Source organism: Triplophysa rosa, linkage group LG15 (assembly GCF_024868665.1).
Source record: "Triplophysa rosa linkage group LG15, Trosa_1v2, whole genome shotgun sequence".
Taxonomy (NCBI): domain Eukaryota; kingdom Metazoa; phylum Chordata; class Actinopteri; order Cypriniformes; family Nemacheilidae; genus Triplophysa; species Triplophysa rosa.
In genome coordinates this window covers 18,809,393-18,825,094 of record NC_079904.1, presented here as the reverse complement: position 1 = coordinate 18,825,094, position 15,702 = coordinate 18,809,393, and positions in this window count along the sequence as shown.

Here is a 15,702-nt window from a genome sequence, read left to right as displayed (position 1 = left end):
ATCTGTATTTTGTTCATGTTTAGTTTGTTTAACGTTTATTAAATTACTTTCAAGAGGTTTACGCATTATTTTATGTTTGCTAATCCGGGGGACAGACACAGTCTCTATTTTGTGATGTTTGGGAGGACGGATTACTACATGTTGTACATTTTGTGTATTCTGCGACGTGAGAAGGCAAGCAGACAGTTGGTTAAGCCATACTGTCTGCTCCCTGACCTGGGCCCCAGCGAGTCAAGCTTTAGCATTAGCATTATTAAGACTTTTTGCCATATTTCTAGACAGGATGGAAGCCCCAGCCCAGGAGGGATGGAGACCATCTCATTTCAACAGGTCAGGTCTGCCCTCAAAACTCTTCCAGTTATTTATAAAAACTATATCATTCTGCAGGCACCACTCAGAAAACCAGCCATTTAGTGATGATAATCTGCTATAAATCTCATCACCACGATAAGCAGTGAGGGGGCCAGAGAATATTACAGTGTCTGACATCATGCTTGCGAGCTCACACACCTCTTTAATGTTATCTTTTGTTATCTCCGATTGACGGAGTCGAACATCATTTGTGCCGAAGTGAATAACAATCTTACTGAATTTACGATTAGCCTTAGCCAGCACATTTAAATTTGACTTGATGTCAGGCGCTCTGGCTCCCGGTAAACATTTGACTATGGTGGCTGGTGCCTCTATGTTAACGTTCCGAACAATAGAATCACCGATAACTAGGGCACTTTCAGCAGGGTTCTCAGTCGGTGCATCACTGAGTGGGGCAAACCTGTTCGAGACTGTAATCAGAACGATTGAGTGATGTTTTGTCTTGCGACTACGCCGTCTCACAGTCACAAAGTTTCCCAGCTGCGGGGGATTTTCAACCGGAACCGAGCTGTGTGCGCTAATGTTGCTCACATCCAAAGTGTTTTCTATCGTCGTTAAACTCTTACTATCCTCAGATAAAGATTGGATGCGAGACTCTAATTCTAAGATCTTCTCTGTCAGCCTAACTATTTCCCTGCATTTATCGCATATAAAACCCTCGCAGCTGACAGAGAAGGCTAAGCTAAACACATGACATGAGGTGCAAGTAACAATAATAGGAATAGAAGCCATAACTCACCGGGTTTGAAGTGCAATTCCAACTTACCAAGGTTGCTCGATGAATCGTAGTATACTCGCTTAAAAAGAGAAATAGTTAGCACACAAGACAAACCAGAGGCAAGATGATATTCCACAGTGTAAACAGAAAGCAAGCTAACACGCTATTGCTATGCTAAAGGCGTTAAGTTAACTATCACTTTTGGTTTAGAATCTTCAAGTAAATAACAAGAACAGGGTTATTGAGATATCAGGATAAGTTAGCAACGACAATAATAATTAACGACAATAAAATACACTAATATTAGAGCGAAGTGTAAGTGCACTGATACAAACAATCCGCCGGCAGCGATGCAGGAAACAGGAAGTCCGATGCAGGGAACAGGAAGCATACACACGCCAAAGCACACGCCTGCTCCCGCCCTCTCGTCTCCACATTATTGCTCGTTTATTGTTTCATTCCCTTCACCTGTTCCCTCTTGATTTGTTCCCCTACTTAATGCCCTTGTGTCCTCTATCTTGTGCTGGATCATCTGTGTTGTTGCACTTGGTCTTGTGCCTTGGCCTGTATCACCATGTAAGTCTAGTTTAGTTATTTTAGTCATGTCTAGTGTGGTAATTGTCTTGTCTAGTTTAGTGTAGTTAGTTTATGTTCCTGTGTTCCCTTCCGGTCCCTAACCTTGCAGTTTTGTTGTTTTACCCGCTTGTGGGTTTTGTTTCATGTTTTGTATTTGTATTAAAGCCTTTTGTAAACCCCTTACCCGCTGTCTGCACTTGTCCTTGTTTCCCGCAACCTCCACGACCCTTCCAGGGACCATGACAAGTTGTTCTTCAGAGGTTCTTCAGAACCTCTGGTTCTCTGGTTCTGGTTCTTCAGAACCGCTGAAGAACCATACATGGGCTTAACAGACAGTCCTTCACACACACAGTTCTGACTGACACTGATCACAGCAATTGTTCTCCTTTCGACTTTAGTATTGCACACAATGTTAAACAGACCCAGGACAGGACCCAAAGTAATAGATTGGGACCTGACCCAGCTGACCAATTAAAATATAGACCTGAATCCGTACAGGTCCTGGGTCGGGTCCTCTGTGAAGACCTCTAGTTGTCTAGTATATAGTCCTTCTCATAAGACCAGACAATGGTAGTTCAATTCAATTCAATTCAATTTTATTTATATAGCGCTTTTCACAATGTGCATTGTTCCAAAGCAGCTTTACAGGAGCAAATAAGAAAAACACAGAAAGGTAAAACACAGCACAGTGCATGGTGTTTATAGACCAAGCAAGATCATTATAATAAATAATATCTAATAAATAAATGAATAAATAAATAAATAAATGCAGTCTCCCGGTGAGCAAGCCAACACTGCACTGCTCTGCTGTGGCGAGGAACCCAAACTCCAATGCTGAATAATGGAGAAAAAAAAACCTCGGGAGAAACCAGGCTCAGCCGGGAGGGCCAGATCTCCTCTGACGTGTCATAGCTGCACTCAGTGACCCCGACCAAAGCCACCGAGCAACGTCCACGAAGAACAGGGAGAGCCCACGAGCCGCGACCCAGGAAGCCCCACCCGCCGAAACCGTGCAGGTCCAACCCGGTCCCATTCCGCGATCAACAACAGACAACAGAGGAACAACCAGGGAAAAGTAGTAATGGCATAATTAACTTTATTCCTCTGTTGTCCGACATCGACCACAAAACAAGACCAACCAGACCAGACCCACACAGTCCCAACAAATGAAACGCCCCGAACCACAACCAACAAGCCCCCCCACTCCCTACAACACCCACCCAGCTACCTCCAATCAAAGTCACTGAGTGCAGCCATAACTTCAAACTGCTGTCATGTGATGTAAGTTTAGCAGTATGTGTGTGTTTAAACTTCCCAGTTTATCAAATTAACCAGCTATAAAAATGTACTGTACAAAAGTAAAAATCACAGTAATGCCGCAGTGTTATTAATGAACAACATCATATGTTAAAAACAATGACATGAGATGGTTTTCTGCAATTGCATACTGTAACAATATAATCCCACAGGAAGGAAGAAGGACGAGGTTGGCGAGACTGACTCGGGTTTTATTACGACTTCCATATGGAAGCAAACAGTACTACAACAAAAATACAGGTGGCCTCCTTCAGCACACCCTACGAAACTTTATGTTCGAGACAGAATTCTTTCGGATCCCCTTTCCTGGTCCGGATCTCCCGTCAGCAGCCCGTGTCAGTCTGTGAGTCTCTCTCCCTCTGTGTGCTGCTGCTGCCATTTTATCTGCTCTCTCCACGCCCTTACTGGAATTAGACACAGGTGTTGATTGTTTGCACGCATTCTCTTTACTCACCGCTCGTCTCCCGGCTCTCTCTCCCGATGCGTCCCTCGCTAAACCACGCCCCCCTCGCCATATACCCCTACCGCCCGCCTCAGGCCGGGGAGCCGTCTGGCCTGCAGCTCCCCCCCATTCCTGGAGAGGAAGTTGGCCACAGCCATCTGTGCACCCGGCCTGTGGATCACCTGAAACTTAAACGGCTGTAAGGCCAAATATCAGCGGGTGATCCGGGGGTTGGTGTCTTTCATGCGGTGGAGCCACTGCAGAGGGGCGTGGTCCGAACAGAGGGTGAATTCCCGGCCCAGGAGATAGTATCTGAGGGTTAGAACGGCCCATCTGATGGCCAAACATTCTTTTTCTATGGTGCTGTACTTAGTCTCTCTTTTTGAGAGCTTGCGACTAATGTACAGCACCGGCCGCTCCTCACCCCCTACCTCCTGCGCCAGGATGGCAACCAACCCCCTGTCCGACGCGTCAGTCTGCAACAGAAAAGGGAGAGAAAAGTCAGGAGAGTGTAAGAGCGGCCCGCCACACAGGGCAGCCTTCACTTGGGTAAACGCCTGCTGGCACTGCTCCGTCCACTGGATGGTATCTGGTGCATCCTTTTTAGTAAGATCAGTCAGTGGGCTGGTGAGGTCGAAATAGCTAGGCACGAAGCGCCTGTAATATTCCGCCAGCCCCTGGAACTGTCTTACCTCCTTTTTGGTCTTAGGTCTCGGACATGTCGCAACGACTGCGGTCTTGTTAATTTGGGGCCGCACCTGTCCATGACCCAAGTAGAAGCCCAGATACCTAACCTCCACCCGCCCAACCGCACACTTCTTCGGGTTGGCCGTGAGCCCCGCCACCCTCAGCTCCCTCAGAACCGCCCGCAGGTGTTGGATATGCCGCTGCCAGTCGTTACTATAGATGATAATGTCATCCAAGTAGGCAGCGGCATATGCCATATGGGGTCTGAGGATACGATCCATGAGACGCTGGAAGGTGGCGGGCGCCCCGAACAACCCGAACGGAAGTGTGACGAATTGGTGCAATCCGAACGTCGTAGTGAAGGTGATTTTTTCCTTGGATACTGGTGATAGGGGGATCTGCCAGTACCCTTTTGTTAAATCCAGAGTCGAATAATAACTAACCGTGCCTAGCCGATCAAGCAACTCGTCGACCCGAGGCATTGGATAGGCGTCGAATTTCGACACCGCATTCACCTTGCGATAATCCACGCAGAACCTGACTGAGCCGTCCGTCTTGGGTACCAAGACTATCGGGCTCGCCCAGTCACTGTTGGATTCTTCTATTACCCCCATTTCAAGCATAGCCTCTAATTCTGTCTGAACCACATTTTTCTTGTGTTCAGGTAAACGATACGGCCGGCTGCGAACCACCACCCCAGGCGCCGTCTCAACGTGGTGCTGAATGAGCGTGGTATGGCCATGTAGGGGCGAGAACACGTCGGCAAACTCTGCTTGCAACTTGGCTATGTCCGAGAGGGCGAGAGGTGATCTCCTCCGGGAGCCAGAGCGAGAGATCGTGACTTGGTATTCACCTCTGGTCCGACATCATCCCCCCGACTCATTACCGTCGCCAGCATCACGGGCTCCACCTCCTGCCATTTTTTAAGGAGATTGAGGTGGTAAATTTGACGTGCCCCGCTCCTATCTGTTCGTATTACCTCATAATCGAGATCTCTGACTTGCCGTGTGACCTCGAACGGTCCTTGCCACTTTGCAAGTAATTTGGAACTCGAAGTGGGGATCAATACAAGCACTTTTTCTCCCAGTGCAAATTTACGGAGCTTGGTACCCCTATTATATAGCCTGCTTTGCTTGTCCTGGGCCCATAACAAACTCTCCATTGATAGCCGCCCCAGTGTATGGAGTTTTGTTCGCAGGTCCAGGACATATTGGATTTCGTTTTTGCTGCTGGAAGACCCGTCCTCCCAAGTCTCTCTCAGGACGTCTAAAACCCCTCGGGGCTGGCGTCCAAAAAGGAGCTCGAAGGGGGAAAACCCCGTGGAGGCTTGGGGGACCTCTCGCACCTCAAATAAGAGGGGTTCCAACCATTTATCCCAATTTTTGGCATTCTCGTGAACAAATTTACGAATCATGGTCTTTAGCGTGCGATTAAACCGTTCGACCAGACCGTCTGTTTGAGGGTGGAAGATGCTGGTACGGACTGATTTAATGCCCAATAATTCATAAAGTTGGCGTATCGTACGTGACATGAATGCCGTGCCTTGATCCGTGAGGATCTCCCGGGGGATCCCCACACGGGAGATGATACGAAACAGTGCCTCCGCCACACTCTTAGCGGAGATGCTGTGGAGGGGCACGGCTTCGGGATAACGGGTTGCATAATCCACCAGGACTAATGCAAACCGATGTCCTCTCGCTGATGGCTCTAATGGCCCGATGAGGTCCATACCAATTCTGTCGAAGTGGGCCTGCATTGATGGTAGGGGACGCAATGGCGCTTTTGGGGCGGCCGGTGGGTTCACCAACTGACATTCATGACACGCGGCACACCACCTGTGCACGTTCTCGTGAATGCTCGGCCAAAAAAATCGGGTCATTAGCAGTGTTAATTTCGTTAACGAAAACTATGACGAAAAGTATTCGTTAACGACATGTTTTCACTGACGAAAACGAGACGATAACTAAATAAAAATGAATGCATTATAACGAAAACTGTAATAAAAATATACTGACATTTTCGTCAACTAATAAAAACGAGACGAAAATATTCTTGTCCTACCTGGCGGACATCAGTTTGCGCGCATGTGCTCATCTCATATAAACGGTAGAGAGAAGTCTCTGGGAGAAGGGGAAGCACACACATGTATTCTGTGTCTCCACGCGGGTTACAAAGCGTCTTATTTTCCTTCACGATCGCCAGTAAAACGCCGCAAACTTGAAGCGCGACTGCAGGCGAGTCACCCCGAAACACATTACGAAGGAGCTCAAAGGTTTTTATATGCCAATGTTAACTTAACACGAGCTGCTGCATAACGTGAAATGCAACATAGAGTCAGCCAAAAGAAACCAGCGCTGTCCTCTACTGATTATAGAAGTGATGAAGTGAGTCAAACTGTACATTCCAACCAAATATGTAACATGTTTGCATGACTAAAGAAATGTAATACAATTTATATAATATGTCTTTTTGAAAGCTATTCTCATTCATTGCTGTCTCAAGCAAAGACAGTGCGCTCTTTCTTCAAAGAGGCATGCCATGAGCCAATAGCCTTTGAGTGTGAGCCCTGTCAGAGCGTTTCATTGGTTGAATGAACTGAATGAATACGCCCTACTTAACGAGTCATTTGAGTCAAATGGAATTGAACGAACTGGAACATGTCGTTCATGGTCTAATACTCTGCGTTCCAACAATGCATATCTAGTTACTGGAATTTTCTGAAAAATAAAGGTAATGACCTGGTTTAATTTCATTCTAAGGTGAAGTAAATTATGTCAAAACAGTTGAATCTTTGTATGGAACATTTAATTACACCAAGTAAATGATTTAAACCATTTAGATTTTAGTAGACTAAATATAATGTATATTTATTAGACTAAAATGTTTTTCATATTTCGTCGACTAAAACTAGACTAAAACTAAAATGATGGGGTTGACTAAAATGTGACTAAAACTACATTGCATTTTCGTCAAAAGACTATGACTAAAACTAAATCAAAATTTGCTGTCAAAATTAACACTGGTCATTAGGCGATTTAGTGTAGATGTCTGTCCTAAATGTCCCGCCATTGGGTCACAATGAGCCGCCTGGAATAACATTTCCCGACTGCTTCTTGGAACTAACAACTGGGTTATATCCTCTTTTGTCTGAGTATCTTGGGTTACTCGATATAACCGGTCTCTTATATTTGCAAAATAAGGATAGGAAAGTGGTCGCGCAGGTTGAAGAGGTTGTCCGTCAACACAGCGGACCTGTTCAAACGCAAATTTGAGCGACTCGTCACGGGACTGCTCCAGGGGAAAGTCATCGCGATCGGAGAGGATTGGCCTCCTGATGGCGCTCGATTCCCCAGGGGCAGCCGCCGGTGGTCCTGGCTCAGCCTCTCCTACCTGCACGAGCGCTCCATCTCCCCGCGTCTTCGATCCCCAAGCGACACCTGCACACAAATAACCCAATTATTCAGAAAAGGCAGGCCAATTGGTACCCAGAATCAGCGGGTGTCGGAGGTGCTGATTAACGGCCACCTCTACTCTATGCGTTTGTCCTCGGAATTGGATAACAGCGGTCATCAGAGGGTACCGGGCCACATCCCCGTGCACACACCGAACCCGAACCGTGCAGCTATTATTCAATGCCCCCGACCGAACCAGGCTTTGATGGATCGAGGTTTGGTTACAGTACAGAGACTGCTTTAATCAGAGTTACAAATGATCTGCTATTGGCGTCTGACCAAGGTTGTATCTCGTTATTGGTGCTGCTAGACCTTAGTGCTGCATTCGATACCATTGACCACAGCACACTCCTACATAGAATCGAAAATTACGTCGGCATTAAAGGAATAGCTTTGAAATGGTTTAAATCTTATTTATCCGACCATTTTCAATTTGTAGCAATAAACAATGAGGTGTCACGCAAATTGCAAGTCCAGTACGGTGTACCACAGGGCTCAGTCTTAGGTCCTCTGCTCTTCGCATTATACATGCTACCTCTAGGAGATATAATAAAGTGACACGGAGTTAGCTTTCACTGTTATGCTGATGATACTCAACTTTATATTTCCTCGAAGCCTCATTAAACACAGCAGTTCCATCGAGTAATGGAATGCATAGTCTATATAAAAAACTGGATGAGTAACAACTTTTTATTTCTGAACTCAGACAAAACAGAAGTGTTACTTATTGGACCGAAAACTGCTGTAAGTAACAACCAAGAATACTGCTGAACTATTGACGGATGTTCCATAAAACCCTTGATAATTTCGATTAAAGTAATTGAAAACAGTACTAATCGGAGTAAATATAAAGTATATTAAGTAGTAATTAAATCTACCGAAAGTTACTGGCAAACCTGCTGCAAAAACTGCAGAAAAGTTTTACAGTGCACGTGTTTAGTGTGGAGAGAGACATGGCTTTGTTTGTTTTGGCATGCCATGCGCTCTCTCTGGTCTCGTCTTTGTTCCCACCCTCTCGTTCCCTCATTATTGATTGTTAATTATTTCATGCCCTGCACCTGTTCCCCTCTTGATTTGGTTCCCTTTTTTTGCCCTTGTGTTTGCTGTCCTGTGCTGATTCGTTTAGCTTGTTACCATGCCGTACGTGTACTTTGTACCTTGCCATGTGGATTATTACCGTGTCATAGTGGTGGCGAGATGAATCCACATGAAGCATTGAAGCTTTTCAGCCAAGTGGTTCACAAAAGGGTTCGTTTCTCGAGGCTTCATTTGCTCACAATATCACCTGGTGGCCAAAGAGTGTAAAACATGCAGATACATTACAGATGTGCCTGATGTGGTCTCTGATTCTGTCAAGGATGAGGTGTGGAGAGAACCCAAGGGCAGGCAGGTGGTGGTGAAGGGGTTAACAAGGATTTTATTAAACAAACAAAAACACCCACGATGGGGAAAACTATAACAAAACACGAACTATGAACTTAGGAACAAAAAGGATGAATACAAAACAAAACACTTCCCACGAGGGGGCAAAAGACTAACAAAATAAACTCGACACAACGTCTTACAAAACAACGGATGGGTAAATTAGGCAGGGCACAAAACTCACAAATGACGGACGATGCAAGCAACAGGATCTTGGACAAGAACATGGGAGCACGACCACGGTACAAGAACACACACGTAAACGTAGTACACGCATACACAACGAATCCACGAACACAAGACAAAGAAACAAGAGGGTACATATAGGAAAGACAAACGAGGGATAAAGACACAGGCAGGTGTAGAACATCAAACACTAAGGGAAACATAACGAGGAAACGAGATGGCGGGAACAGAGACGAGACACTGGAAAAACACACGAGAGGTAAAAACATAAACATCTCATGGCCTTCCCACATAAAACCCAAGGACTCTGCCCCGATCCCACCACACGACTAGAATTTCATAAACAAGACGGTGGGACCGTGACAGATTCACTTTATTTTGCGTCAGTTAAGGCTTAGAAATAACGGTGAAGAATAAACTGGACTATTATATGAATATAATGTGTATTTTCTGGGGTTATATAATGATTGTATAACATAACTGTGTAATAAACGTATTGGCCTGAAATTAATGGAGCTATCAAATGTGTGTAAATCAATTATTTGGTCATAATAGGCAGAAAGGGCAATATTATTTTTCTAAAACTGGAAATTGTCTGGGCTTAACTGGGCAGAGGGCAGTGAATGTGCTTGTGTAACTTGGTTTATATGGCTGTCAAAATGTCGCGGCAAGATTCGAACCGCTTACTGAACCACTCAGGCGGAAGCGAGGCTTCAAACGTCATCTATCACGTCAGTGGTCTAAAGCGATACAAGCCTCGATACGTATGGAACGCGAACGGGGACAATACCTATATGGCAAGCCGATGGTGTCACATTTACGCCATAGATTGAACGCATTTATATCCTAACGCCGTTTTTGACGGTGTTTTAAACAGTATTTGCGCCGCAATATACGCCGTCGCGATTCCAAACGCCGTAAAAAACGCACGAAAAGTCGTCCATAACGCCGTATTTAACGGCGTTCTAAGTCGCTTGAAAAGCGCCGCCTTTTGCGCCGCTGTCTTGCCATATGACGGCATAAAAAATGCCGTTTTGGTTGCACAGAGCGCGCATCATTTACAGAGTTTTGTCTGTTGTATAATGAGTCCCTCCCACTGATTTCCACAGCCAAAAAGTTTGAACTGCTCTCACCCAATCGCTGATGAGCTGAGCCACACCAGATCTAATTTATTAAGGTTTTTTTGGTGCAAAACTACTGAGCACCTGTGAGAGTGGAATGTGTAGTTGTAGAGGTCGGCCACACATGTGTATCAGTAAATTTGAAGTCAAAATTTGAAGTTGCAAACTTGTAGGTTTTTTTTCTCTCCCGCAAACACAACACAACAGTTACACCTTCTTGAATCCTTCAGTGCAAGTGCACAAATCCAATTCTACAAATCACAAACTGAGATACTAGTGCACTCACATTTTTTTGCTACAAATGCTGCAGTAAATATGGCAAAACACATTCACACACCTGCACCAAAAGACATGCGTTCACAGACATACAAATCTACTGAAAGAGATGCTCCCAGAAATTATAGATCCTCTTCTTGGTATTATTAACTCATCTCTGACATTAGGACATGTGCCCAAAGCATATAAGGTGGCTGTTATAAGGCCCCTTGTAAAAAAAACCCAACTAGACCCTAGAGAACTAGGGAACTACAGGCCTATATCGAATCTACCTTTCATATCTAAAGTTCTGGAAAAAGTAGTTTCAACTCAATTATGCTCCTTCCTCCAAAGGAATGACATCAATGAAGAATTCCAGTCTGGATTTAGAGCATGTCACAGTACAGAGACTGCTTTGATCAGAGTTATAAATGATCTGCTATTGGCATCTGACCAAAGTTGTATCTCGTTATTGGTGCTGCTAGACCACAGCAGTTCCATCGAATAATGGGATGCATAGTCGATATGAAAAACTGGATGAGTCACAACTTTTTATTACTGAACTTGGACAAAACAGAAGTGTTACTTATTGGACTGAAAACAGCTATAAGTAACAACCAAGAAAACTGCTTAACTATTGACGGATGTTCCATAAAACCCTCGTCGTCAGCAAAGAATCTTGGCGTTCTATTCGATAGTAATCTGTCATTTGAGAGCCACGTCGCCAACACCTGTAAAATTGTGTTTTTCCATTTTAAGAATATATCTAAACTACGTCATATGCTGTCAATGTCAGATGCAGAGAAGTTAATTCATGCATTCATGACATCAAGACTAGATTACTGTAATGCACTGTTAGGTGGTTGCCCTGCAGGCTTATTACAAAAACTCCAACTGGTCCAAAACACGGCAGCTCGAGTTCTTAGACGTACAAAAAAGTATGAACATATTAGCCCGGTTCTGTCAACCTTGCACTAGTTACCTATAAAGCATCGCGTTAACTTTAAAATCTTGCTTATTACCTATAAAGCCCTACATAGTTTAGCTCCTCAGTACTTGAATGAACTCCTCTTGTATTACAGTCCTTCAAGTGATTTACGCTCTCAGGCATCCTGTCAGTTGGTAATACCTAGAATTTCAAAATCAAGTGCAGGTGGTAGATCCTTTTCCTATCTAGCGCCTAAACTTTGGAATAGTCTTCCCTGCACTGTCCAGGAGGCAGACACACTCTGTCAGTTTAAATCTAGACTAAAGACGCATCTTTTTAAACTTGCATACACTACACTTCCATAATATAAATCCTCTGAGGGTTTAGGCTGCATTAGTTAGATCAACCCGAACCAAAAACACAACTGATGTACTTGTTGCATCAAAGAGTGCAGAACAGTACTTTACTCTCAGCCAGTATTGTCTCATTGTTCCAAGGTTACCACAGCGAGCAGGATGCAGTTCATGTACAGACCTGATGGTAGAGCGGAGAATGGGAAGCGGTGACCTGACAAGAGCTGAGATGATAGAGCTGGATAAAGAAGGACGCGGTCACTTGACACGTCTTCACCACAAAATTTCAAATGCGATTAGATTATTAATGATAATCTTAAAACTATAATTTACCTTATTAGTAAGTTTATTTATTTTTATTTAGCCTTGTTGTGCGAGCTCTGTGGAGCTTGTGCAGATGCAGCAGCTTTTGCGAGAGGGGAACTGGAATCCCCTGGTTGGGCCTGGGTTCGCCCAGGGAGAGATTTTTTTCTCGATTAGAGTTTTGGGTTCCTCGCCACCATTTGCATACTGTTTTTTGCACTATTTTCCCAGCCGGGGAGCTGCTTCAGAATTAGAATTTTCAAGTTTTACTTAATAAATATTGCATATAGGAATTTATAGTCTGTTATATTTGACCTGTGCTTCTCTCTCCTTTATCTTAAATGTGTGCTCTCATCGTGCGTGTGTGTGCGCGCGTACTTGTCCGTGTACGTGTGTGTGTGCGTGCGCATCCGTGTGTGTGTGTGTCTATGTCTATGTGTGTTAATACGTGTGCATATTGTGGAGTGTTTTGTATGTGGGTATGTCTGTCTTCTGTGTTTTCACCTTTTTCTTGTTTTTACAGGTACAACTTTAATTGTTTTGCTTATAGTCAATATGTGACCCTGGACAACAAAACCAGTCTTGTAGCACGGGAACATTTTTAGTAATCGCCAAAAATACATTGTAGGGGTAAAAATTACAGATTTTTCTTTTTACCAAAACTCATTAGGATATTAAGTAAAGATCATGTTCCATGAAGATATTTTATAAATTTCCTACCGTAAATGTATAAAAACTTTCTTTTTGTGCCTGCTACAGTGCCTCAGATGAACAACTTCAAAGGCGATTTTCTCAATATTTTGCTTTTTTAGCACCCTCAGATTCCAGCTTTGTAAACCGTTGTTGTTCCGCCAGATAGTGTCCTATCCTAACAAACCATAGATCAATAGAAAGCTTATTTCTTCAGCTTTCAGATGATGTAGAAATCTCAATTTCGAAAAATTGACCCTTAAGACTGGTTTTGTCGTCCAGGGTCACATATGTCTTATGTACAGCTGCTTTGTAACAATGAAAATTGTAAAAAGCGCTATATAAATAAAGTTGAGTTGAGACGAGTTTAGCACATCCGCAAACAGAATGTGAATTCATGCAATGAGAGTTACAAGCATTTAAAATATTTTCTCAAAAATAAAGGTTTTATTCTTGCACATTGTTCTATCACAAACACAAGAACATACAACTGCTTACAACTGCTTGAATCTGCTGCTGCGAGTCTCTGACACAAGTTCGCACACTCTCATTTTGCACCACATATCTGTGTGATATATGGTGCAAAAGTGATTTGTGCATTTGCAGCCAAACGAGCTAGTTTTGGCGCCCAGCAGGTGGCGCCCTAACGTGCAAGTGAAAAACTCCGCGAGAATCATCCTGAGCTGCTTTATTTTCCTGAAATCACTAATCGTAATAGAGTATATTCAGTGCCGAACCTAGACATCTGGGGGCCCTAAGCAAACCTTTTTGAAGGGCCCTTGTCATTATAGTTCAAACTAGATATAAACATAGCTGTAGACTATAAGAAATAAAAAATAATAAATCAATTAACACACTTAAACGAATAAAGACTGAAAGATAAAAAAAAAACATTAAAAAGACAGTAAGAACAATTCGTTCAAAAATAAAGTTCACATTTTGTTTGACATGTAAATGGTTATTTTCCTTAATTAACAATTGGCTTGGAACCATCTAGCTGTAAAATAACTATAACGTTATGTGGTGTGGTATAACTATAAGTGGTGTGTTTTTCTAACCAAATGAGTGATTAACAAAAATAAAGCATGATAAATATAGTTTACTTAATAAAGCTAAATACACGAAAACACATCAATAATTCTCTATATTATAGCTGAAACTCACATGAACAATGTAGTTGTTTTAGTGCTGTAAGTCATTCCCTCTAAATGTTATTGAGCTGTAAATATACATCTTTTGAAGGAACCCATATAGTAGATGGGTATAATATACACAGCAAAACACATGGCAATATTTAAATATGACTTCACAGTTTACTGTCATGAAACACTGTAGGGAAGAACCCAATTGCAGGCAGCGAGGATGAAGGGGTTAACGAGACTTTAATAATAAAACAACGAACAAAATAAAAACCCACGATGGGGAAAAACAAGACACGATAAATGGGAAACACAGGAACATAGACTGATTACACTAAACTAACAAAGACTAAATACAACACTAGACAGGACTACAATAAACTCACACTAAACTAGACTTACTTTGACATGGGAAATATCCTCCACAGAGAAACATGCACAGAGGTATAAACACAGGTAAGCACGAGATACTAACACACACAATGACCGAACACAGGACAATGAAACATGAGGACTATTTAAAGGGGAGCAAATCAAGAGGGAACAGGTGCGGGACATGAACTAATAACAAGCAATAACGAGACGAAAGGGTGGGAACAGAGACAAGGACCAGAGAGAGTATCGAAGGCCGAAAGGGTCAAAATGACTCTCTCCACACATAACAAGGGATCCTGCTGTGATTCTGCCACATAACCAAGAAAGACATGACATGATGAGGCAGAATCACGACAGTTTACTGTAATAAATATACAAAATCAAAAGGTGTGCATTATAGCTGACACCCACATGAACACTGTAGAGCTGGTTTTGTGGTCTAAGTTATCCCCTTTAAATGCTATGGAAGTTAGAAACGTGTATTAATGAGTATGTAACTTTGGACTTCACATAATAGTAGTTCTCCACATAGTAGAGAACATGCATAAACACTCAAGTCAGCATGGTCGTCATTTTTATATTGTTTCATATGCTTTGTCGAGTAAAATGAATTATATCTAAATGCCTGGCTGAAAGTCAGTTCCACACACGGTATAGCGTCAGTCTCTTCACGGAGGTAAATGGCAATATGTCCCGTAGGTAATGTCAGTAGTCGCGTGCTAATGAAATTTAAGTGGGCAGGTGATGTGCGTTAAGGTGATTATTGAAAGGCTGTTGGTGAGGCTGTCTGGACGGTGTCGGGAGCGATTAAGAAACTTAGAATATTCAGTAAGTTTGTTGTGCTCTTATTTCTGACTTTCTTTATATATTAACCACGCATTAAATGCTGAAATATAAAAAAAATCCCTGTGACAGAGATAAACATAACAAGATCAACGATGTAAAAATCTGCAAATGGTCCGAGCGGGACTCGAACCAGCTAAAGATGCAACATGCAACTACGAGCCAACCGAGCTAACTTGTAGACTAACAGCAACGACTTGCTTTACTCCAAAGTCTGTCATCATTTACGCACCCGCATTTACACATTGCATCCTGGAACATATTGCATTAGTTATATATTTTTCTTTTCAGCTGGTTTTCTTTCATTTCTTTCCATATTTGTTTTCCACAAAGTAAAGCTGGATGTGGATTTGAGATGACCCTACGGTCAGACAGATTCATCGGACGCGTGCGTGCCAGACCCCCAGTTAACTTAAGTGAACAGCGCTCTTGGAAATTGTACTATATTAGCTAATAAGTTTGCATTTTGAGTGACGTGTGATGTTAACTTAACGTCGATTGGCGTGCGGTGTTATTTAAACGC